The 27,406-nt window shown below is 35.4% G+C and overlaps 1 pseudogene; it reads right to left on the bottom strand.

Moving 5' to 3' along the window:
- Positions 1–681: 681 nt before the first annotated feature.
- LOC125921598 (V-type proton ATPase subunit e 1-like) lies at positions 682–27,125 on the bottom strand (annotated as a pseudogene).
- Between the last annotated feature and the right edge of the window lie 281 nt (positions 27,126–27,406).

Raw genomic sequence — 27,406 nt, 5'->3', positions numbered from 1 at the left:
TCACCTATGGTCACAGAAAAATTTAAATGTATTTCAGTATTAGTAATATAGGTTTTAATGAATTATACTAGTTTCAAGTTGTAGAGGATTCAAGATAAATTTTATTTCCATCTTAAAACTTAATCCCCTCCCAATTTCTTTTTTTTCCACAGAAAGCAGAAAAATAATTTATTCTAGTAGATGGCATAAACAAGAAAGTAATCCTGAAAATATACTTTGGTGTAATTCTGTTGGGACAGACATTCCCTCTGAACATGCTCTCCTACTGACTGCCCTGCTGGACTCTCCCTGTCTTGTGACAGTTTTTAAACACTTCACTGATTCCTATGTTGTGGCCAGGCAGGACTCATCTTCAAATCCATAGGTTACAAGGAGAGAGCACTGTACTTCTCAGAAGAATAGCACCTTCTATCTCAGAAGAGTGCATAAACATCTTACACAGTCAGCAGAGTTCAGGTTAAGTAGGCACATAATTCGTTAAAATGTGGAAAAGGTGACGGGAAAAAAATGCTGCATTGTAGAATAAGTTATTCAATTGTGGTGTGAATGTTTAAGGCAGCTGATGGCCAAAATAGGCAAGTCAAAGAAGGTGGTCAGTGTTTGGAGTTGAGTCTGCATCTGGAGGAATTTTTTCGCGACCTCAGTGACTGAGCGCTGGAGAGTGGGTCTTCCTCCTCAAGGTCAATGATACTTGAGGTATCAAATGGTCTCATTTTCCCACTGCGGTCCAAAGAGAGGGTTGGGTGGGCCAGAATTGCAATCAGTCAAAAAAGATAGCAGCACACTGAACATGCCACCAGCATGGTGATGATAATTCCCTCACTGGCACCCTTAGGGATGAACCGGGGCACCAAGAAGCCGAGGAAGCCCCAGAACACATTCATCACAATGAGAGGCACCATGAGTCTGTTACATGCCACAGTTACTCCTGGAGCTACTGGCCCCTGCTCAGTAGCCTCACTTTGGTTCCACCTGGCACCAGCCCCCTACCAAATTTCTTAATTGAATAAAACTAAATGCATCACTCACTCTTGAAGGAAATTTTGAAAAGTACATATATAGAGAAGCCAAAAAAAAATTTTTAGACTTAAAATTATTATGTCTAACTTGTTTTTCTTGGTAAAGATGCTCTTCTGTACATGGATCTTAGTACGATGTGTTATATAAATCCAAGGGGTGACATTCAAATGCCATTCACACCAAGTAGCATGTGAATGGTAACCTTATGGTTGAACATCATGGAGGCCTTGCTGTCTGTACCCGGACCTTGTCTGGTAATTGTGAGGTCGACAGATACAGAATCTGCTGTGTCACATAATATGACTTTAGGTATGTATTAATATGACTGCCAGAGCCAGCTACATAACTGGAAAATAAAAGTGTAGTGTTCCTTGTCCAAAACAAACAGGAAAAAAGTTTTTCCTTTCTTCCACTGTTTCTCTACTTATCTGTCATGGTATTTTGTTGTTTTTGTCTTTGTTGTTGTTTCAAATTTTCTATTTAATATTACATTCCTCCAGGTGCAGAGAAACTCGGAAGTGCAGACCCTTAAATGGACTTGGGGACTTCCCTAAAACTTACTGCACCAATTTCAATCCTCCATGTTTGTCCCAACCTTCTGCCCAGAGTGGATGCTGGCAGTGGCTGCTGGGCAGGAGCCCGAAGCAAGTGGCCAAGAACCCACCCCAGGGAGGTGCTAAGAGGTGAGAATGCACATGAGCTCCACATCCCTGGGTCATGCTCTGTTGTGTCACTGGGCTTCACATAAAATACACAAGATCAAAGATTAAATTTTTAAGAATTTTAAGACACAATCTCAGAACATTAAACCCCAAGAGGAGCATCCTTCTTCTTCTTTTTAATGTTTATTTATTTATTTTTGAGAGGGAGAGGGAGAGGCAGAAAGAGAGAGAGAGAGAGCTGGGAAGGGACAGAGAGAGAGAGGGAGAGAAAATCCCAAGCAGACTCTGCATTGTCAGCTTGGAGTCCCATGCAGGGCTCGATCCTATGAGCTATGAGATTGTGACCTGTACCAAAATCAAGTTCAGATGCTTAACTAACTGAGCCACCCAGGAGCCCCAGAGAAGCATCCTTCTGAGGGCAAGGTCCTGTGCTACCACACTGGTTGAGCACCCATGAAGCAGACCCTGATCACTACATAATTTATCATCCAAACCAAGACAATCTTGACAATAAAAGGGACAGAACTCCAACTTTGCTGAGACAAGAGCTGTTAACCAACTTATTTGGGACAAATTGTGGTTAATAATAACTCTACAGAAAATACAACTCAAAAATATAGCCAATGAGTGTTGGTTTAGGAATAAGGGTGGCTTAAATCCAATGATTCCATTTCTGTATTTTTCTCATCCCTCTGCTCCCCTTCATGTCCTTTCATCCTGACACAATTACAATTATGATAATTACAATAGTTCCAGTCACTCATCTGGTTAAAACAATATCCAGAAGATGAACAAAGTTCTCTACAACAAATACCATCCTAGGTATTTCCAGAAAATAAAAGGTCATTCTAGAAGCCTCAGAAAACCCTTCCTTGAGTTGCATTGACTTGAATTGAATCGCATGCCTATTTCTGAACCGATTACTATCAAAAGAGACTGAATTAATTTTAAGCCTATTGGAACCACCCATGGAGATGGGAGTGGGGTCACTAATGGGGTCCCATGAAAAGTGTGAATTTCAAAGAAAATCAAGTTTTATTGAGAAAATTCCTATTAGTAATGTGTAAGCAGTGCAGATGCAGAATTGCCAACTAATAATGTTGACTGTATATATAAATAGACTTAAATGTCCTGGGTGAACAGAGCAGAATGATGAATATGAGCCCTGATCACATATGTAGTGACATGAATGGAGGCACGGGTAAGCTAGATACACACCGTTTTCAGAAAAACTTGATCTTTTTGACAAGGCTCTCAGGACCCCCTGTGATTTTTATTACTGCTAACATCTCTCATTACTGTTGAGGAAGCAAAATTATACCTTATGTTCTTGGAGGTTTTTTGTTTTTGTTTTTTATAAGCAGAGCCTGAAAATTAAATTGATATAAGACATCAACGGGAAAAAGGTATACAAATTTACTTAATGCAAGTTTTATGTGACACAAGAGCCTTCATAAGGAATGAAGACCCAAAGAAATGGTAAAACTTGCATGCTTTTATATTAGGGTGAACAGAGAGGCTATTGTGGAAAAGTAAGTAAACTATGTGGAAAAGCTAAAGGAAGATAAAAAAAAAAATTATTTTAACAAAGCCTGTATAAAATTCTCTCGTTCTTGACTTCTCATCCTTGATGATAAGAATGTTACTTTTCTTCTACTATAGGGAAGACATTTTCACATGGGAATTTCATCTCCTGCTTTTAAGAAAAAAGAAGGAAGGTTAGAGTATTCTTCTTACATCTGATATTTTTCATGTGCTTTCAACTCAAAAGAGTCAAAGTACCAAAGTGGCATATTTTAGACGGATGTTTGGAACTCCTTCACTACCTACGGCACATATAAGGAGTCAGCCATAAAGAACTACTGAAAATGGTCCAAATGTGTGATGCTCAGTTAACTTGTGTTCCATCTCAAGCTCCTAGCATTTACTGAACACTGAATACATGCACATTAAATTAATTAAGGACAAAAGCATTATTAGGGCTGGAAAGTATTATTACATTTTTACAAATTTCAGGAAAACATAACAGAGTCATACTTAGGTGTATCTAATAAATTGATTAAAACGTATAAAGAAAAACTAAGAAAAGGACAGAGAGATGTTGACAAACTTATTATAGCTATGATCAAGTCCCCAAAGTTTATCTACAGATTAAACGTACTTCAAATAAAATCCCCCAAAATATTTTGCTTTCTAAAACATGTATGGAAAAGCAAAGGGCCATGAATAGCCAAGATACACATGAATAAGGGTAAGGCCAGATGACTTCCCCACCAAATATCAACATTTACTTTCACTGGAGTAAGAAAATGATAGAAAAATTGACCAAAGTAATTTATTACACTCTTGATATTTATCAAAACTGGTTTTGAAAATTCCTGGGAATAGCATCAACCCTTTAGCTAAATGATACTGGAATAATTCATTATCCATATGGAGAAAAATAAAGCTAAGTGTTTATTTTACTCCATATAAAAAATTATTCTAGATGGAATAAAGACAGCAAGACAAAACTTTGAAATTATTTACAGAAAATGAGGATATCTTTATAATTTTGGGATTGAAAAGGATTTCCTAAACAATTTACAAAGACACCTATCATTAAATTTTGACAAATTTGCATACTTAAAAATTAAGAACTTCTGTTTACTAAAAGGCACCATAAAGAAAATGGGAATATATTTTCAATAAAGAATTATTATCCAGAATGCATAAAGAACTCTTCCAAATCAACATGAAGAAGACAACCAATGGGAAAAAAGAGTTATTACACGAACACAAATTTTGCCAAAAAGAATTATAAATGGTGATTAAGCATAAAAAGGATGTTCAATCTTACCCTTCATCACAAAATGAAGATTGAAATGAGATGAGATATTATTTTTCACCCAGTAGATTGACAGATGCTTATAGTCTGGAAATACCAGAATTTGGAGAGGACATTACTGACTGAAGTGACAATTGGTTTAGCCACATGTAAGAGATATTTAATATTAATAAAATATTAACATTTCATATTATTCTGTAAATGGGACTAGGGTTAGGCAGGGCAAAGCGATGAAAAGGAAGACATATGTGAAAGCACGAAGACTGGAGACGCTCTAGTTATTAAGTTGGGAGGTATTCAAAGAAAGAGATGTTATTATTATATATTTTAATTTTTAAGGGCTATATATTTCTTTTTTTTAATTTTTTTTAACGTTTATTTATTTTTGAGACAGAGAGAGACAGAGCATGAACAGGGGAGGGGCAGACAGAGAGGGAGACACAGAATCCGAAACAGGCTCCAGGCTCTGAGCTGTCAGCACAGAGCCCGACGCGGGGCTCGAACGCACGGACCGTGAGATCATGACCTGAGCCGAAGTCGGCTGCTTAACCGACTGAGCCACCCAGGTGCCCCAGGGCTATATATTTCTTGATATGCATTAATGATAACATTAGAATAATAAAACAAATACAATTTTACATATCAAATGAAGAAAACATATTTAAAAATATATTGATAATTCTCCACTTGGAACATTTAGACAAAACCTATAAAATGTGTTTGAAGTTGTATAGTCAATTGCAGATCTGGCACAGGGACAGAGTTTCCCACTAGCTAACCTGGTGCATTTTCAAAAAGTACATACCTTTCAGTTTGCTGGATTAATAATTAGAACTTTGTAAGATTTATTTTTTTTAAACCTAGAATTAAAATTTTTAAGTTGCGAGCCCACTAATTTGGGCTTGGCAACAATTCAAAGTGAATCAGGCTAACGTTTACCTTTGTACTATTTAAAATGAATAAGTACTTTAAACAAATTAATTGTGTTAAGATTTAAAGTTTAAAAAAAGGATTCTCTTTTTAATTGTTTAAACTTTTCATGGATGCAAAAAATACTGACTGAACTCTAAATAATCACTCTTCTAATGACACATGAGGCTTATCTATTCATTTGAGTAGGATCTGAGAACTTTGTTTTGCAAGAGATGGTTTTTCTTCAATGTATGAAACCGTAACTGTTTATAAAATATTCATAAGCTTAATTTTCCAATAATTCTAGTCACCTTTCTTTGTGGTTGAAAAATGGGTTATTTTAATGCACAAGTCCCCTTTTAAATGATTATGAGTTATAACAAAACAAAACAAAAATGCTTGGTTACTCAGAAGACAAACACAAAACATTTCCTTATCCTAAATTTGACAGCATAGCCTGGATTAGGATTAATATGGTTTGTACTGACCTAATCAAAAACAACCATAGAAAGGACAATTGGAAAGGTTCCAGAAGAAGAATGGTAAAAAAAGGAGAGTAATTAGGTTAATATGTTTAATGTTCTGAGAAGAAAACACATGGAGAAAGGTTTCTCCTATTCCCTGGAATATAAGTATTCTCAATGTTAAAAAGTGACTGAAAGAAATGTTGGATAATCTAACTCCGTGAAGAAAATATCATTTAAATATAATGTGGGAAGGCACTTAAAGGACAGAGCACTTAACGAAGTGTATTTAGAGTATATTGATTACAGCCATAAATTTATATACTTCTTGTGTGGATAAATTCGTTACCGTGATCCATTCAAAATTACCATTTTAGATGGTATTACTCTATACAGAATGCTGGCAACCTCGAGTGAAGCTGATTTATTCAAGAGAATTATTCATTTAATTTCCACCATTTAGTATTTACGTTCCCTTTCCATTCATTTATTCATTTCATCTTTATTCATTTATGCATTTATCAAATATTCATTTAAATGAGTTTCATTATAACTACAGAAAGTATAGAGCGAGATTTGCAGTAAATTTATTCTTTTAATAGGTTTATTCTTGCAAAATCCTCTGAGCAGATAAAGTCTACTTGACCCATTATGTTCACATCTCTTTACATTTTTTACAACTTTCCCCTATCCATTTCGTTTCTTAATTTGGATGCTTTCCTTGAATTTTATTAAATTGCTTAGAATCAACCTTGGTAATCTATTTAATGTTTGACATACTAAATATTTATTTATGCAATGAATATATCATATGTTATGTTGTAGATTTTATAGTGCAGTCATTGAGGAGACTTTACCATTCATCAGTCAAGCAAACTTATTTCACACTAGATAATATAGTAGCTTGTTGAGAGCTTTCCCTTTAAAACTATTCATATGTCACTAACATTGCCCATGGTCATTTGAGATTTTTCTGCTTCAATATGTTTTTGGTTGTTGTTTCACTAAAATTAACTTGTTAGTTACAAAAATGTGAACTAATTACATTTCACATTGCTAGTAGAACTGTTATTATTATTATTTGTTTGTTTAATGATGATTGTGCATCTAGTTTTGCTAGTCCAATGGAGCCTGAAATCCTGCTTCCGTCTGAGCTTTGGCTGGCCCATATGCGTTCTTTTTTCTGCAAATGAACATTTTCCCACATATGCCAGCATGAGACAGAGACGGAGACAGAGACAGAGACAGAGACACAGAGAAAATGGAGTGTTTTGTTTGTTTTGTTTTGTTTTATTAGCTTTCCACATTTTTAATTTGGTGCTAAGTGTTTTAAAGGTAGTTACTTAAGGAGCACCTGGGTGGCTCCGTCAGTTAAGCATCCAACTTCAGCTCAGGTCACGATCACGTGGTCTGTGAGTTAGAGCCTCACATCATCGGGCTGTGTGCTGACAGCTCAGAGCCTGGAGCCTGCTTCAGATTCTGTGTCTCCCTCTCTCTCTGCTCCTCCCCAATTCATGCTCTGTCTCTCAGAAATAAGTAAATGTAGAAAAAAAAATTTTAAATAAAAAAATAATAAATACAGGTAGTTAGTTACTAAGTAACTTTTTTCTTTTTTATACCCAGCCTTGGCATTCCTGTGCTCCTGTTTTTACATCTATTTCTTCCTACCCCCTTTACCTTATTTTGGTTCAGTTATTCATTTTGGCTCCCTTTTGTGGGTTACTGATTTTGGCTTCTTACCTAGCTGTGTTTTTTCACCCTTCCTTAGTTTCATCGTGTCCAAAAAGTGGGGGTCAGAGTCCCTTACTCAGGCAGTGCTATAGAAAAATAAACAAACAGTATACTTCCAGGCCGAGAGAGTTCTTTCTTCCCACTCCTCCTATTATATTTTTTAAAAATCATGCAATGGAATCTGCTTGAAATTACTGTATGGAACTGCTTCTCTTACAAATTGATAACTACCAAAAGTAAATGAGTTAGTATCTTTCATACTAGCTTATGTTTTGACCACTAATAGTTCCTTTTTAATTATTTAGGCATTAGGCTTTCGTTTAATATTTTTAAGTATTAAGCTTCTTGTTAAAGGGTGGGAGGAAAAAGATGCAAAGGTGGCAAACAATTATCGTTGTCTTTCCTTGGAGGTTCAATTTTTATTTGACGTCAGCATGGATATACAGATAAACTCTATAATGCTAATAGCAATAACAGTATGAAAAGCATGGAGACGAATGAGTGTCAATATTGTAGCTGGCCGAAGAACTGAATGCAAAATTCCATTCACCATAAATTCTACAGAAATGTGATCTGGAAGATCATTGCTGAGGGGGGCACAAAGAGTGTTGAAACTTACAGAATTTACAGAAAAGGTGAAAATAGATTCCATTTTATATATATCATGATGGTAAGTCATATTCAAAACAAGTGTGCTTAGGTGAAAGAAAGTGTGTTTTAAGTGCATTGTCTATTGTTTGTTTAAATTGCTTTTCCCCACTGTGTTCAAGCATTTACTATAGGAATATTTTGAGATTATGGTACTTGTTATTTTTTAACTACAAGTGTAGTTTTAATAACAGGACATGATTTTTATATAAGTGATCATAACAATGTTTAGGGAAGTAGTAAATAGTAGCTTTATTATGAATTTAAATCTCTGTGATGTCAGTAGTTGAGCCATAAAGAAAACTTCTCCTGAAGGTCTTCTACCCAAGGTGTTCTGTACTGATGAGAATCTTAAAGCAGCAACAGAGACAGCTGAGTAATATTTGCATCAGTTTCTTGAGACTGTGTTTTGCTACTTTTGTTTTGGGAATTAAATATTACATATAACTGTCAGGTACATAAATACATATCCCTCAATTTTTATTGTTGCCACAGTTAAAATCTCACAAATAAGTTCCCTGCCACCTATCTCCCACCTATAATGGGCTATCTTCTAGGCATCTTTTTTTTTTTTTTTTTTTTTTTTTTTTTTAATTTTAAAAGGCTCTACTCATTCTCTGTCAATTATAAATTCCACGCACAGTCCTTAGGATAGTCCTTCACAAGGCAGAGGGCCTGTCTCCAGATTTATCAATATCCTGAATGTACATCTTCAACTTCAACAACTGAATTAGAGCAGATGACATTCTTTTTAATGTCTCTATGCCTTTATACCTGGTGTTCCTTTGCCTAGAAGCCCCTACCCTCCTTTGCCCTGTAAATTCCTCATTCTCTGCATCAGCTCACTAGTCTCCTCTTTCCTGAGGCTTTCCATTAGAGTGTTAATTCCTAAAATCCCTCCCTTTTGTTGCTCCAACACAATTTTATTCACATCTTTAATAGTGTTATGTTATATGATATGGAAGGAGTACCGTATAGTGGTTAAGATCACGACCACAAGCATCAGACTGAGTTCAACCCATGACACAGCAATTCCTAGAGCATAACCTTGGGTGAGTTATGTGAGCTCTCTGGACTTCAATCTCCCCATCTGTTAAAAAAAGGTGGGTAATAGGGGTGCCTGGGTGGCTCGGTTAGTCCACCGACTTCAGCTCAGGTCATGATCTCTTAGTTTGTGAGTTTGAGCCCCACGTAGAACTCTGTGCTGACAGATGGGAGCCTGGATCCTGCTTTGGATTCTGTATCTCCCTCTCTGTCTTCCCCTCCCCTGCTCACGTTCTGTGGCTCTCTGTCTCTCAATAATAAATAAACGTTTAAAAAAAGGGGGGAGGTAGTAATGGTAGGTCAAAAATAGTTGAATATTTCCTGCTTCAGCTTTGATATGTAAAGAGCTCAGAGGCCACACTTCTGTGCTCACATGAAAAAGTGAAACAAACTGAAAACCAATTACTTTTCTTGCACCTATCAGAGAACTGAAGTCGCGGGGCAAACCGCCATCTTGAAATCTGGAGAGACAGTCTCAGCCAGAGAGTCAGAGACCAGATCTGCTTACCTGCAGCAGAAATCGCTGAAGGAATAAACTTGAGGAACACTTAAATGGCACTTTGGATGAATTATGAGACCTGAGTGTGGACTAGTGAGAGCATGAGAAACTCCCAGGGTCAGCAGTCATCGGAGGACCCACATTTTTTAATAGGCTTTACATCCAGGTAAAGAAAAAGGGAGGCAATGTAAAAAGCTCCAGATCCCCAGAGCTGAAATAATTTGGGCAACAAGATAAAGTAGCATTGGATTACAACACAGAGTATAAAATAGGTACCCTGAGTCCATCCATGACATAAACAAATGACTGAATAACTTAATAAATGGTGAAAAATTGACAAATCTTTCATGCAGAGGAATTCCAAATTACTTAAGTAGCCACTCTGACATTGAGGAGTTAAAACATAACTCCCCACTAATTAAGTGTTGGCTGTGCATAGAGCATTTCTTTGAAAAGAAACCTGAAAACGAAAACAAAAACTATCTTAAACAAGTCATCAAGTTTAATAACAACAGTGGTAAATCATTTTGATATTATGCACCTTTAATATGATGCAGTGAAAATGGTAGCTAACCTCTGTGTTCTTCCACTTAACAACCCATAATCCCAGTCTAATCATGAGAAAAAACATCAGACAAATTCCAATAGTAAGTCACAAAACAAAATACCTGACTGGCACTCCTCAAAATTAAGTTAATCAAAAACAAGATAAATCAAAGAAATTGTTAAAGTCAAGAGGAACTGAAGAAGATATGATAACCAAGTGTCATGCGGTATCGTGGATAGGATTTTGGAATTGAAAAAGAACATTAGGTTAAAAATGAAGGAAATCTGAGCATGGAGTTTAGAATTAGTAAGAATCAGTATTGGTTCATTAAATGATGGTTAATTTAATATGTCAACTTGACTGGGACACAGGGTACTCAGATATGTGGATAAACATTGTCCATAAGGGTGTTTCTGGATAAGATTAACATACTAATCAGTAGACTGAGTAAAGTGGATGGCCCTGCCCAATCCCAGTTGGTCCCAACCAATCCATTGGCGGCCTGAATAGAACAAAAGACAGGATGAGGGAGAAATTGCTCTTTCTATCTGACTGTTTTTGAAATGGGACCTGGTTCTCCTCCTATACTTGGGCTGGAATTTACACTGTCAGCTCTCCTCGGTCTCCAGGTTGTAGATGGCAGATCATGGTACTTTATAGCCTTCATAATCACATGAGCCAGTTCTTTATAATAAATCTATGTATCATCTAGCTATGTTTGTATGTATATATGTGTGTATGTATGTATGCATCCATCTATCATCGATCATCTACCTATCTATCTATCTATCTATCTCCTATTGTCTGTTCCTCTGGAGAATGCTGACTACTACCCATACTAATATAAGATGTTAATAAGAAGAACTTGGTGTGGAATATATGAGAACTCTGTCCTATCTTTGCCATTTTTCTGTAAATCTAAGCCTATTCTAAGGTGAAAAGTTTACTTAAAACAAAGTTTGAATATTGGTAATTTAATAATGGTTGGCCTAGCTCTTCACAGAAGTATAATGCACACTAAGAGGTTAATCCATGTATAGTTCTTAGAACAATGACTGGTGCAAAGTAAATGTCAATAAATACTACATATTATTATTAAAGTACCATGCATGTTTATCAGTTTTTCATTGTTTTCCATTCTTCTGTCTCTTGTTGAGTCTTAGTATTTATTTTTGTAATCTCTAGAGATCAATTTTATTAGTTCTGCATGTGTCAGGCTTTGGAAATTTCATAGGAATGACCAGAATGTCTTAATGAGTATTTACAGAGGATATCTTCTGCATTTTATACTAGTCGATCTATTATAGAAGTAGACAAAGGAATAGAAAATGTTTTTTAAGAAAACTACAGCTTATCTGGAGAGATTTCTAAAAATGCTTTTATCATTTATCTTGCTATTATTAATTTGAACTTTTATTTACTCTGTCTTCCTCCAAAATGGAGCTAAGGTAATAACCATGTGAGTTAACTAGGCAATAAATGGAAAGATATGGAAGTAATAATGTGGTGTCTATCGTGTAAATAAGTCTCTCAATGAAACATACATAATCCCTTCTGCCAGACATGTTTAAGAATTAAGTGATCTAAGTCACACAGATATGGATTTAATTTCTAGCCCTTGCAAGCTATGTTCTTTTAGCAAGTTTATTGACCTCTGTTTCAGTCAGTTTTATTTATATATAGAGAAAAATGTGTGGTTGTTCTAAGGAATAGACAAAATAGGTGAAAGAGCTAAATAAAGTAATTAATGTGTGCTCAATAAACAACCACCGATACTTACACAGTATTGTCAGCAAGGAACATGTTATCTTGTTCAGTGAGGAAAATATTTGTTCATTTTGAACACTGGGTGTTGAAGAAAATATATCATGGAGCAGGTAGAATGTTACTGAGCACCTTCTATAATATCTGATTGTGATATTATATCCAATAAGTAAAAGCAAACTGTTTTCTCAGGACTGGATTTTCAGTGGTCTTTTCCCTCCATCTCCCTTTTTCAAATAGAACTGGAGTTGTACCTAAAGCAATTCTTAAGCCCCTAATACTATTCTATCTTAACTGTATTGATGCCTGAGATTAAAAATGAAAATAATACCAGTTCATTTATTTTTGGACTTTTTTTCATCTTTAGTTGTAATTTCATTTCTCAAATGATACATTATTTCTTTGTCATTAACTCTCTTCATCCCATCTGGAATGTCTCTTTTTCATTGTCCTTCTTATTTCTTTTTTATTTATCTATGATAATGTGCCTGCTAGACTGTCATCTTTCTTTGCCAATTTTAGTTATGAAGTATATCTTCTATCTATTCTGATTTTCTCCCACAAATTGTGTCTTTTTTTATCTTTGTTTTCATAAATTGTATATTCTTTTCCCCTGCAGGTTTAATGATGCTCTTAGGAGTACAGATAATTTCCTGTCTCTGTTGGCTCCATTCTGGAAAGCATACAACTTTGAGATTAACCTAGTTTTACTGAACCTCTTGCTCATCATTTTCTTTCTCTGTTATAACAACATTGATGATTTTAAAAAGTGCCCCTTAAACTCTTAGTTACCACTGAACTTGTACTTTCTTTGCTTCTTACCTATTGAATAGTTAGAGATATCATCAAAAAACATGCTCAACAACAGTGTAGGGTCATTTAAAGAAAAGAGCAAAAAATACTTTGGAGTTTTATTTATGGAAGGGTTCTGATCTTAAACTAGAAGTATTGATGGCAAGTTTTGATGCTCTTCAAAGAAGCAACTCTATTTTATTGCGTGAATCAGTGTCAAGAAATTTCCTATCCCCAATAGCCCCATTTCTCAGTTTGAAGATGATCATCCATCAAATGCAATATGTATAATAAATTGAAGTCTGCCAAGAATTTACGTTCTCTGGATGATGTTGAACTATGAGTTGAAACAAGTGTTATTTACCTTAGTACAGGGGATGAATATGAAAGAGTTAAGACTTAGTTTCATCATACACCACTAAGCAGCAGCTATCAGGAATCTTTGCTGGAGATTCTCCAGTAGATCAGGTAAAACAGTAAAGCTCAACAACAAAAAAAATTCCTCCAGCTCACTTGTAAGTATAAGGGAAAGTGGATGCTCTTTCACAGGGTGGAAAGGCACTTATCATGTTGAAAGTACCAATTTAGCACTGAAGATTGCTAATGGTTGCTGCAAGATGAGTCACAATTTATAAGCATTCCTGGCAGAGTGCTGAAGGCTTTATAGCTTAGAGAACTGGGGGCTGTGGGGGCTGTGTCTTAATTTCGGTGGAACTAGCAAAGATTTAACATCGTTCCTCTTTTCTTGTCAAAAGAAAAGTTTTACTTTTTTCCCCCGTAGAGCCTTGCATGTATATCTAGTTCAGCTTAGTGACATCAAAAATTCCACAGACCTCATGAATCTCCCCGAGGTGGGTGCCTGCCCTGAGGGAGCTGGCCCCGATCTGATATTTGTCATGGACTTGAACCCCTCCTGACATGGTGTTTCTGAGGTCTGTTCCACTGCTGGTCTCGCATGGCTACCCAGACTCCAGGGAAAGTAAACCCAGTCTTCAGTGAAAAAGTTCTGAGAAGCTTTGGAATTCTAAATTGAAGTTTTCTGTCCTCTATCTTTTATTTAGAACTTAAAAAAAAAAAAAAGATTACATTAGCATCTCTTATTATGGCATAAAATAAACAAAAAGAACTAGTATTGACTGTCAGTCGAGTTAGGTACTCTTTTTGATGTTTTACGTACATTATTATTATTCCATTTATCCTAGGAGGAGATATTGTTACATTCATTTATGAATGGTACAGGGTGAAGCTGGACTTTAGAAGTCAAGCAATGCACTTGAGATCACTCAGCCAGTAAGCAATGGAGACTGGATTTGAATCCGGGTTTCTGACTGAAAAGTTTGTATCCTTACTGAGTTTTTTTGCCATATTATTAAAATCTAAATTCAGAATGCCTAGATCTGCTCAGAAGTGCATGGCTCTTAAACTCTAGTCCTTATGGCATACTGTTTTGTTATTCTCTTTGCATGCCAATATATGCTCTACTAAGATATAAATGGAAAACTCTTTCTTCTGATTCTCTTTGCCTGGCAGAGACATCTGTACAATCTAGGCTTATCAGCATATTCACTGCCACACACAGAGTTGCTCAGAGAAGAATGAAGATCATCAGGCACGTGCATTTCATTGCTGCTTTCAGAGATTGCGTCTGTGTCCCATCAAATATACTGCTTTAGGGATACTGGCTTGACATAAGCAATACCTGAAATGGATAATTTCATGTTTCATTCCTTTCTTGGAAATGGTAATATTCTGTGTCCACACTGAGATCAACTCTGAAGACTCTAGTACAAACATAATATAGTAATTGTTTTAAAGACACCAAAGTCCACTTCATCTCTTTCACTTTTATAAGTGAGATCTGATTTAGACCAAGTGGATTACCCCAAAAATTGTCACTAAAAATAAGATCTCACACCACTTACCTTTTTAGATCCTGCCCAACCTTTGAATGATATTTCTTGTCCCTACTTTCACCAGCTCAGCTCCCTTCTGATTGAAATACCATTCTTCCATCTTTCCTCTTCCTGCCTCTCTGAGGAAATCCTAACCTTTTTTTGCCTTGTTAGGATCACTATATTCACTAACAGAGAGTGGAAATTTTCTAGAGTAGTAAAAAGAGAACCAAATAGTTGAAACAAGTAGAAAATATTGTAGAGAGAAGGCAAGCTTATTGTTGGATGATCACCAGCAGTTTGCCATCAAGAATAAAACAGGTAAATTTTGTGGAGCAAGTTGACATCAGGGTAGATATGAAGGTGGGGAAGTATAGTAGAGCCAGTGTGAGCAACATGCTGAAAGAATGTTACCACACCGTCAGTGAGAACCTTGCCTTCGGAGCCAGGTAGTTTGGCTCAAAGCCAGCTTTGCACTTTCTGAATTCATGAATTTGCATATGTTATTCAATTTCCCCAAGCCATGATTTTCTCACTTATATAATTAGGATGGTACTAATGTCCCCTAACCCATAGGTTGTTGTAAGCATTAAGCCAGTTAATCATCATGAAACAATGGACACAGTGTAAAGTGCTCAATAAGCAAAAGCAGTATGGATTTAATAATGAATACCTGTGAAATCAGATGCTTTGTAATTTACTTACCTAGTGCCTGGCACATAGTAGACATTCATTAAATGTTGGTTTAATAAAGAAACCATATATTTGGAAGAATGGATTGGAGAGCAGAAACAAAAGAGAAGAAACCACAAATCGCCTGAGTTTGAGGAACAAGTTAAAAGCAAAATCTGTTTCTTTGGTATTAAATAAGAAAATGAGATAGTCTCTGTTAATTCCTAGTGGTGGATTTTGCTGCCCCAAGAAACCTGCATGTTCTCTGGCATCCGTCTCTGAGTTGCTATGGACGGTTTGGTGTCAGAGTGTGTGCTTCATGTTAAGCTTAAGGGATTTCAGCGGGAATAATCAGGATTTCTCGAATTCATGATGCTATGTATGATATCTGCTAAATGAGTTTGCCCAATGAAAATGGATATTTTTAAACTGTGGCTAACTTTAAAGCTGTAGCATTGGGTATCTGAGATACTCTTCAGAAGTACTGTATTTATAGGTTATAAGGAGCAGCCAACTTCCACTGTGAGCTCAGGTGCTGATCCCTGGGAGCTAACATTCTTTTTTTAAAAAACTTGCTTCTACACAGGGCATTTCTCACAGTGCTGCCTTTGAGGGAAGATAAGGTGTTTTAGTCTTGTCTCGCTCACAAAAAACAATGAACATTAGATTACATTTAAAGTATTGCATCGATTCCACCAATAACTCTAGCATTTTACTGTAAGGTATTCACATATAATTTCAGTATGAATTACTGTTCTCTAATTATGACTCTAATTATCTTTTTATACGCTGGGTCAGTTCATTAAAACTGTGCTACTCAGTGACTACTCTTTCATCTTCTTCAGTACAGCCATTGTCACAACCTTTTTTTTGCCAAATGCTCATCTTCACGTACTAAATCGAGGTTTGCCGGCAGCCTTCAACTGGCTATTTTATACATTTGGACATGTCTTTAGCCTAAGTGTGTTTACTGTACTTTGAGAAATCCTTAAAGACTTTAAGAAAATAATTGAAGATATTACTAGCAATACTAAAGTGCATTTCAACAGTATCGAAAAATGTAAATCTTTACATCAAGGCTTAAAAGCTTTCTCCTTTTACTTAACAGGAAAACTACATGGTTTAGGATATTCATCTGTCCAAAAGTAATTTTGAAGGTAAGAAATATCATAGTGAGTAAATTTGTTTGGTTTTGACATATACATTTAAAAAAGGAGCAAAGAGAGAGAGAAGGTGCAGAACAATAAAATAATTTTGAACAAGGAATGTCTAATTTTACTATTACTGGTTGGGTTCAGTTGTGGCTCCAAAAAAGATATGTCTACATCCTAACACCTGGAACCTGTGAATATGACCTTGTTTGGAATGGAATTCTTACTGGCCATATTTCTTTCTTGGGAGACAACCATTATATCCCATGTAGGCTTATTAAAAATATGATTTTCAATATTTGAATGTACACAGTATTTGAAAAAGTCTGAAGATAAGTTATTAATTTTAGTTGTTTGTGTTTTATCATCCACATCCATAGTATATCTTGACTCTAATGAAAAAATAATCAATAAGTCACTTCAGAGGATTACATTAATAGTTATTGAGAAATATATTACTATCACTCATTTGCACAACACTTTGTACCTGCAAAAGAGCATTTGTTTTATCTGGAAAGAAGGCTGAAGCATAAATTGTCTCAATGTGACTGATGCTGCTGCTGAGGCTATTCATTCATTCATTGATTAAATAAATATTTTTTTGAGCACCTACTATGTACCATTCTATGTGGTAGAGATACAAGGAATACATAAACATCTTTATGGATCTTATAATTTGTTGTGGGTAGAAGAAGGACTTTCAAAAAACATGAAAATAATAAACTGTATGTTATGTTAAAACATATATATCAGGTTAAACAGCAAAAAGTGCTGTTAGAAGGGTTTCAAATAGAAATGGTCATATGTTTGATAAGTACTTGAGGGAAGTAAGGATATGAGTCATAAGGATACATGGGAAATGTTTTTCTAACACAATGTATAGTTGGTGCTAACATCTGTGCCTGAAACAGTAAGAAAGTCGGTGAGACCAAAGAGGAGGCGAATAGTAGATGAAGTCAAAGAGGTAACAAGGTCAAAATATAAAGGGTTTTTATGGCATTTGAGGATTTTGGCTTTTTTTCTGAATTCATTGCAAAAATTTTGGAAGGTTCAAATTAAAGTGATACGATCTAACTTATGATTTAAAGAAAACATTCCCTGTGCTGTGTAGAAATAGACAGTAGGTGTGAAAAGATATGGTCAGGAGATTCAGGTGGCTCTTGGCATAATGTAGGTCCAGGTTATTTGTACCAGGATTGAGCAGTATAGGTGATGAGAAGTGGTAAAACCAAACATGTTTTAATGCTGGATTGGATTTGGGGTATGAGAAAAAGAGAGAATTTAAAGATGATTTCAAGTCTTCTACTTGTCTAACTAGAAAGATTAAGTTGCCATTAAGTGGAATAGATAACGTGGATTTGGAGAGATAAGTTAAGAAACATGCTAGCTTCCAGATATCTGAGATCCAAAATGCTGAGTAGGCAGTCAGACATACACTGGCAGTCAGAGATTCAGGGGAGAAGGCCAGGACAGAAATGTGTATTTAGGAGTCATTAGCATATAGGTGCTATTTAAATGAAGGCAGATGAATGAGTCCACGGATGAAATGATGCAGAGAAAATAAGAGGTTCAAGGATAGTGTGGTGAACTCTACAGAATTTTACCTCAGTGACAGTGAAAGTAAACCATAATTTTGTGGTTCCAGAAATCCAATTAAAAAAAAAAAAGTTCTTAAAGAGGAAGGCAGATCAACTTGACAGGCAGGTCAAGTATTATGATAGCTATTAATTGAGTATTGGATTTAGCAATGTCGAGGTCATTGCTGAATTGACAAGAACAATTTTGATGGACTGATAGGGGCAAAATCAATATTGGAGTGGATTCAGTGGACAATGGGCAGAGAGAAACTGGAGAGAAAACTATTGACAGTTTTTTTTCAAGGGATTTAGCTGTAAGGGGAATGATGAAATAGAGAAGTGGTTGTATCAAAGTGACTCTTTAAAAGACAGGTAAATTAGCAGGATAATTGTTCATAGAAATGATGCAGCTGAGAGAAAAAACTTGATGATGTAGAAAATAAATGGGAAAGTACTAATGACATACTAGTGTCGGCGAGAAAGAATGAACTTTTTACAGTGTAACTCAAATGCTTGGCATTAAGTATAACCACAATCAGTTCAACTCTAATAGCACAAGAGAAGCAATTGTGTGGGATCAGATGATAGCAGGCACCAATGTATGATGTTGGGAGTTTCTTTCTGGTGGCTTTGATTTTCCTAGTGAAATAGAAAGCAAGACCATAAATTGAGAATAAAGATGGGGCAGGAATTTTTAGAAGATGAGGAGAGGATAAGGTGAAATGTTCATCAAGGAGTGTGAGGGAGTAAATGAATGAAAAACCACATCATGATGATTGTGCAACATTATAGGGACACTTGAGGATCCTGACTTTGAATCTGAGATGAGACAAGGGTGCTTCTTCAGTGCCTTCACAGTACTGGCCAGTTATTTTGTAGATAATCTCTTGACCTGAGTCGAGATGTTTTCACAGGGTCAGACTGAGATCATGTATTTTTGCCAAAAATACCACTGAAGTGATGTCATGGGCTTCTCAGATCATCATATTAGTGGTACGTGATATAAACATGACTTATAAATTACTTGTCATGTTGGCTTTGATTCTTGTTTCAGGTGGTGTTTGCCAGGTTTCTCCACTGTAAACCTGGTATTTTCATCTTTGCAATAAATAGGTGCCATGGGTGGGAATATCTTGAGATTACATAAAAGTCCCATTTCTCATAATTTTGCCCACTACCTTTAGCACCAAGTTTTAGTGGTTCTCGTGTGCAGTAAGTGTTACTGTGATATTAGCATAATGGTGACTCTCTATTTACATCATTCCTTGCATATTTACTAATTGGAGTACTGCTGTAAAGAAGAGATGTCCCTTCTCTCACATTAATTTAATCAATTTAATTATTTATATCAGAATGAATAAACAGACTGTATATAATAAATATATGCTATAAATATACAAAATGTATTCTATAGATACAATTAAATACTATGTTTTGTTGATTGAATTGTTCCATTTTTGGCCACTGTAAGTTCCTTTGAGTCATTCCAACATGGCTGTATTCTTTTCTGAGCATATTGTTGCTTTCTAGAACCACAAGATATATCAGGGTCATCTTGTATTTTTCTCTGCTTTAGTCCTAGAATCAGACTTTTTTCAAGATCTCTGGTTCCTTTTATTAGTAAATGACATTTATAAATCAAAATCTGTGTGTTAGTTATATTTATTGCTAATAGTCCATTTCAGTGGGGGGTGCTAGGAAATACAATATCTATTTCTGTAACTACTATCTATGTGTCTGTGTGTATGTAAAAGCTTGAGTTCATTCTGATGTCTCCGATTCTGATTTAATGCTACAGGGTTTGTTCTAACCTCTCTCTTTCAATATGTGTAGATCTTTTTTTCCCACATTTAGAACTAATTTCTCATTGTCCAAAAGGTATTTACTTATTTACTTGATCCTATTATATGTATAAAGCAGTTTCAGAGTTGCTACTTTGTATCCTTGTGGGGAAAAATACTAACTAGAGCACAGTATTTGTGTACAATTCCTTTGAATTTAGCATTATAGTATGAAGTTTAAACGTATAAACTTTGGTTTTCCAAAGTTAAGTTAGTTCTTTTATTTGCACCTACTTAATTTTGCTTATGTTATTCATTTATAATACAATTAAATTTATCTCTTACTGTTTGCATTCCATTTTAAGTTTCCCTCACATCGTAGTTGGTTTAAATTATTTGTTTTTGGGGTATGTGAAATATTCCCATGGTTTTAAAAGTCAGAGCTCTACAAAAAGGTGTACTCAGAGAAACTTCACCCTCCCTTCATCCCTATTAACATATTCCCATTTACCCAATTCTTTCTAAGCTATCCCCACATACATCTTCAGATAATCAATCTCATTAGTTTCTGGTTTATCCCTTTTGTATTTCTTTGCACAAACAAGTGGATGTATGAATACTTTCTTTTTTGTAAGTTTGTTAATTTATTTTGAGAGAGACAGAGATAGCATGAGTGGGGAAAGGGCAGAAGAGAGAGGGAGAGAGAGAATCCCAAGCAAGCTCCACACTGTCAGAGCAGAGCCAGATGTGGGGCTTGAACTCACAAACCGTGAGATCATGACTTGAGCCGAAGTCAAAAGTCGGATGCGTAACCGACTGAGGCACCTAGGCACCCCATGAATACTTTCTTACATTCTTTTTTTCTTACATGAAATATATCAAACAAAAGACATACTTTTGCACTTTATTTTTCACAATATACAGTTTGCTTTGGTTTCACAACATATATCTGAATTCTATATCACATTAGTTCATAAACATATCCTTAATTCTTTTTACAGCTTTTTAATACTCCATTTTGTAGAAGCATCATAGTTTATTCAACCATCTCCTGAGTAAGGACATTTAGAGAAGAGTTGATTTTAACTAGTGTTATAATTTTGCTAGGTGAGGTGGTTAATATGACTCACTACACCATGGCAAGTTATATATTTTCTCCCTTTCCTAGTAGGAATATTATATTTCTCTGACCCTCTGATGTAAGCAGTGGGTGTATGATTTACTTTGGCTGAGGGCATGTATACAGAAGTAAAATGTGTAATTTCTAAGTAGAAGTTTTAAGAACTAGCTCATGGTTCACCGTGTCTATTTATTCCTTGCCGCAAAATGGGCAGTGTCTTTGATAGGGTTGCTCTGTTAGCCTGGAATAAAGACAGTGTTGAACAAAGCTTCGGCTAACCTATGGTGGTTGTGAAATATGACCAAGAAATAAACCATTGTAGTTATATGCCACTAAGAATTTGGCATCATATGTTGCCACAATATAATCTTGCCTAACTCTTCTGAAGTAACTAGGTAACATATCATATATATGCTAAAATAAGAAACAGAATCCCTGTTTTCTATATTAGTCTACTTAGTCTGCTATAACAAGATACTGCAGTCTGGATGGTTTAAACAACAGAAACTTATTCCTCACAGTTCTAGAGGTTGAAGTCCAAGATAAACATGCTGGTTGGTTTCTGGTGAGACCTGTTTTCCTGGCCTGCAGTCAGCCACCTTCTTGTTGTGTTCCTCACATAGGCCTTTTCTGTATGCATGTGGAGAGAGAGAGAGAGAGAGAGAGAGAGAGAGAGAGAAAGAGAGAGAGACAGATCTGGTGTCTTTTTTTCTTCTTCTAAGATACTGATTCTATTGGAATAGGTCCTCACCTTTGCAATTTCATTTAACCTTACTTAATTCCTTAAAGGTTTTATCTTCAATTATAGTCACGTAGAGGATTAAGCTACAATACATGAATTTGGGGGGAGGTTACCATTCAGTCCATAACATTATTAGTATTAATTATTTAATTATTAATTGTTTATAATTAATGTGTTAAAATGTACATTCAAGTTATAATAATCATTAAAGCATTATTATTCAGTTTGAATTATTCGACTACTAATTAGATAATATATAACTTTATCTTAAAATGATATGTAATTGGCTAGAAATTATTAAATTTCCCTGTATTATTGTTCTTGGATCATTTTCCTTATGTCAAGAAATTGCATCAGGTGCATTTGTTTTTGGCAATTCAGTAATGTAAATTCTTAAAATGGTGATCAATAACGGCTTGTATATACTACCTACTACATTTACCTACTACACATTTAACAATATGGGAATTGGTCTTGTCTTTACATTTTTTTCAAAAGAAATATGTAATAATATAGCAATTAAGGTAGCTCTTTAGTTATATAATCTTGAGCAGTATTCTCAGCTGTAAAATGGCAATAGTATTATATATGTCACAGGCCAGGCATGCCTGTGTCCCAGGTCAGGATGCCATCGGTTGATTATGTATGTAAAGCCTGTACCCCTATGTGAATGCTCCACAAAGTGAATTCCAGAATGCAGATGAAAGTTTCTTGGTTATATGACCACAAATCTCCTTGTTTACTTAATCATACAAATTAATTTATAAACATAGAGTAACTTAGAAATAATAATACATTTTTTTTTAATTTTTTTTTTCAACGTTTTTTATTTATTTTTGGGACAGAGAGAGACAGAGCATGAACGGGGGAGGGTCAGAGAGACAGGGAGACACAGAATCGGAAACAGGCTCCAGGCTCCGAGCCATCAGCCCAGAGCCTGACGCGGGGCTCGAACTCACGGACCGCGAGATCGTGACCTGGCTGAAGTCGGACGCTTAACCGACTGCGCCACCCAGGCGCCCCTACATTTTTTAATACAAAACAATTATAACAGTTCTTAAGTCCCATGGTATTTAACCTATAATATTCTCCATTTAGGGAAGCAAAATGTGATTTTAAGGACAGAATATATAACATTTTGGAATCACATGGCCTCTGTCTTTTCAAAGATGATATTTAGTGTCCTAGACTAAGATATAAGGAAATTAGTAGTAAGGGAATTTTTTTACTTTAGTCATTATTGAAAACTGAATGAGTTTAACAAGAACTTGAATGCGATTGCCACCTGAATTTTATGTAGGTGTCTTCAGCTTGATGTTTCCATAACATTGCCTAACTATTTGCACAGTTTTTACTAGCTATCACTAAAGGTAAAATGAAGTCTTTTTCATTTACAAAATAGGAGCAGGTAAATGATGTCAGCAAAATGATGGCATGAGACTAATGATAGTGCCCTCGCAGAAACATCAATTTGAACAACTATGTCCACTGAAAAATACCACACAAGAGCCAAGGATTGCAGGTCAGGGATTACGGCACTGAAATTGGAAAAAAAAAAAGATACAAAATGGAGGGTAAGAAAGAAAGATTCACAGTACCTCCATTCACCTTTTCTCTCCAAGCCTGGGCAGCCCAGCATGAAGAGACATCCTTCCAATGGGAGGATAGCGATATGAGTGCCAACTTTACCACAGACCCCAGAGTTGACCCACCTGGCACCATTTTAACTCCCATGGCACCATGTGACCCCCTACAGGGCCCTGTAGTCCCAGCTTTCCAATCAGCTGACACAAACCTAGACTCCAGGTAGGCACCTGTAAACCTAGTCTCCTGGCTAGGCTCAGTGCCAGACCAACTACTGTGGCCCCTGCTCCTGATCTGCCCCAGCACCAGGACGGTCCCCACAGACCCAACATCTAGCCTGGTAGTGGCTCCAGACCTGCCCTAGTGCCAGACTGGCCCCAGGAACCCCAAACTCCCTGGAAACCAGGCTCCTGGCCTGTCCCAGTACTGGACCAGTCCTGCAAACCTAGAGGCTGAACAAATTATTTGAATAGCCATTTCACAGAATAATATAAAAAATGGTTAATAAGCACATGAAAAGTTGCTTAAAATCATTAGCCATTAGGCAAATGCATCTTAAAACCACACCCTGTAAAATGGCAATAATAAAAAAGACAAGCAATAACAAGTTTTGTCAAGGATGTAGAGAAACTGGAACGCTCATACATTGCTCATTGAAACGTAAAATGTCACAACCATTTTAGAAAATAGCTTGAAAGTTTTTAAAAATGTTAAACCTATGTTACTATATGAGCCAGCAACACCATTCCTTGATTTCTATCAAAGAGAAATGAGAATATATAGCTATACAGAGACTTGTACACAAGTATTGACAAGAGCATTTTAAATAATGGGAAAAACTGAAAACTATAATGTTCATCAATAGTGAATGGGATGGACAAAATGCATTATATCCATACACTGGAATATAATTATTCATCAAGAAAAAGAATAGAGTACTGATACATAATACAACATGGAAGAATTTTAAAATATGCTAAGTGAAAGAAGCCAGACACAAAATAACATGTATGGTTTCATTTACATGTAATGTCCATATAAGAAATAGCCAGATCTATAGTGACAGAAGGTAGATTAGTAATTGTTTATTGATGGGGGGCTGGGCACTTTTATATACACATACTATGCTTCAACAAAAATCTGACAAAATAAAAGTCAATCATGTATTTGGACAAAAAATAATCTTGATCAAGTAAAATAATTGACAATTATATGGTTATTTTCTGCTTACAGTCAAATACAATTAAATGTTTTTTGAATCCCTTGAAATCAAGATGCATTTCATCATATTTCATTTGGATCAACACAGAAATTTAAAAAGACATTAAAATCATTTTGAAAGCAATAAAAAGTGGCATATGCCACACCATAATTTTGGGCCACAGCAAAATCTTCACTCATAGGAAAATATATGATATGAGTGTTTTTAGTAGTAAGTAGTATAATAAAAATAAAAGAAGTTGTCCACTTATTTTTTAAAAATAAAACAAAGAGGAAAGGAAGAACACATTAATAGGAATATAGCTGAAAATTTAAAATGCTAGCAAGAACAAACTATACAAAGTTTAGGTAAATCCAATATTTTTCTTTTGAAAAGATAGAGGAAATAGATAAATCCAACAGGATCTCAGGGCTAAAGAAACAGTATAGATTAGGAATGCAAAAAGAAGACATACCCTAAAGTGCAATGGATATATAGTGCTTATGTCTTTAGACACAAATTGGAAAGCCTAGAGAAAATGGATAACTTTCTAGCCAATTTACATTATAAAAATAAACCTAAGAAGATGTAAAAAAAACTCGAAAAGACCTTTACGAATGGGAAGATGAGTAAAGGTCAACCTTAAAACAGGCGCTGGAACCTGACAGTTTCACAACTGAATTCTATATCATATTTAATGCATTTGTAGACCTTTAAATACTATTGAAACTATCTGTAATAGGAAAGATGAAATCTCCTAATTAATTTTATGAGTCTAGAAAAGGGATAGTATCACAAAATTTTAATCTCACTTTTCTATATACAGAAATGTAAATTTTATGTACAATTTTTGCAAATAGAAACCCCACACCTTTAACATAAGTATAATGAGAGAATATTATAATATGGATTAATTAATTCATTATTAATATTAAAAAAACAATGTTTTTATTTTTAATAGTAATAACCTCCAGGAATTAAATTTGGAAAATAAAATATTTCAATCAAAGAGTGAATAAAACAATACTTAGTAATATATTAGAGGATGATAATCTATAAAAACTACAAATATCTTATTGATAGACATAAAACAATATTTGAATATGGAAAGCAAATCATTTTCTTGGGTGTGAATAATATACAATAAAAAAGCAATTTTCCCAAAGTTAATATATAACTTTAATATAATTAAATTAGAAAATCAACACCTTTTGTCATCTTTAGAATTAAATTAAGTGCTACTAAATTTTATCTTGAAGAATAAGCATGTTGGAGTGCCTGGGTGGCTCAGTCGGTTAAACGTCCGACTTCAGCTCAGGTCACGATCTCGCGGTCCGTGAGTTCGAGCCCTGCGTCAGGCTCTGGGCTGATGGCTCAGAGCCTGGAGCCTGCTTCCGATTCTGTGTCTCCCTCTCTCTCTGCCCCTCCCCCGTTCATGCTCTGTCTCTCTCTGTCTCAAAAATAAATAAAACGTTAAAAAAAATTTAAAAAGAAAAGAAGAATAAGCATGTAAAGAACAATGAGGGCAAGTGGTCTGTCTTACTAAATATCAGGTAATACATATTTAGAAGCCACTATAATCAAGTCAATGTGGGAGAGTAGTTCCCCCTTGTCTGAGAGGCATATGCTCCAAGACCCTCACTGGTTGACTGAAATCATGAATAATACTGCACCCCATATATATATGCTTTTTCCTAAACATATGTACAGGCATGCATTATTTTATTGTGCTTTGCTTTATTGCACTTTGCAGATACTACATTTTTTATAAATTAAAGGTTTGTGGCAACCCTGAATCAAGTAATTCTATGAGCACCATTTTTCCAATACCATTTGCTTACTTCATGTCTCTTGTCACATGTTGGTAATTCTCCCAACACTACAAACTTTTTCATTATTACTACATTTGTTATGATGATCCACAATCAGTGATTAAAACTCATTAAAAGCTCAGATGATGGTAAGAAATTTTTAGCAATATTAAAGTATGTCCATCTTTTTAGACAAAATGCCTTTGCACACTTAATAGACTACAGTATAGTGTAAAGATAATTTGTACATGTACCAGGAAACCAAAAAAAATGTATGTGACTCACTTTATTGAGTTACTCACTTTATTGCAATGATCTGGAACCTAACCCATAATATCTCTGAGGTATGCCTGTACCTGTGATAAAGTTTAAAGTTTATAAATAGATGCAGGAAGAAATTAACAATATTCATAATAAAATAGAGCAAGTATAACAATATACTGTAATCAAAGTTATGTGAATGTGGTCTTTCTCAAAATATCTTATTGCACTGCATTCAACCTTCTTCATGTGATGATATGAGATGATAAAATGCCTACATGATGAGATGAAGTGAGGTGAATGGCACAGACGTTCAGACAGCAGTAGGCTACTACTGACCTTTTGAAGATAGGCCAGAAGAGAGCCGTCTGCTTCCAGGTTGCTGCTGACCAGGGGAAATGAAACTGTGGAAAGCGAGACCATGGCTAAGCAGAGACTCCTGTATTGTCAAAGGGCATGTATGGTTTCATATACATGTAATGTCCATATAAGAAATAACCATATCTATAGTGGCAGAAGGTAGATTAGTAATTGTCCATTGATGGGGACTGTGCACTTTTATATACATATACTATGCTTCAATAAAAATCTGACAAAATAAAAGTCAATCATGTATTTGGACAAAAAATAATCTTTATCAAATAAAATAGAAAGTTGTAAGAAAGACAACACAGAAATATATTACATTATACATAAGATTTTAT

The sequence above is a fragment of the Panthera uncia genome, chromosome C2 (genome assembly GCF_023721935.1).
Source record: "Panthera uncia isolate 11264 chromosome C2, Puncia_PCG_1.0, whole genome shotgun sequence".
Taxonomy (NCBI): Eukaryota; Metazoa; Chordata; class Mammalia; order Carnivora; family Felidae; genus Panthera; species Panthera uncia.
Note: the sequence above shows the minus strand (reverse complement) of the source record. Positions and strands in the feature narration are given on the sequence as shown.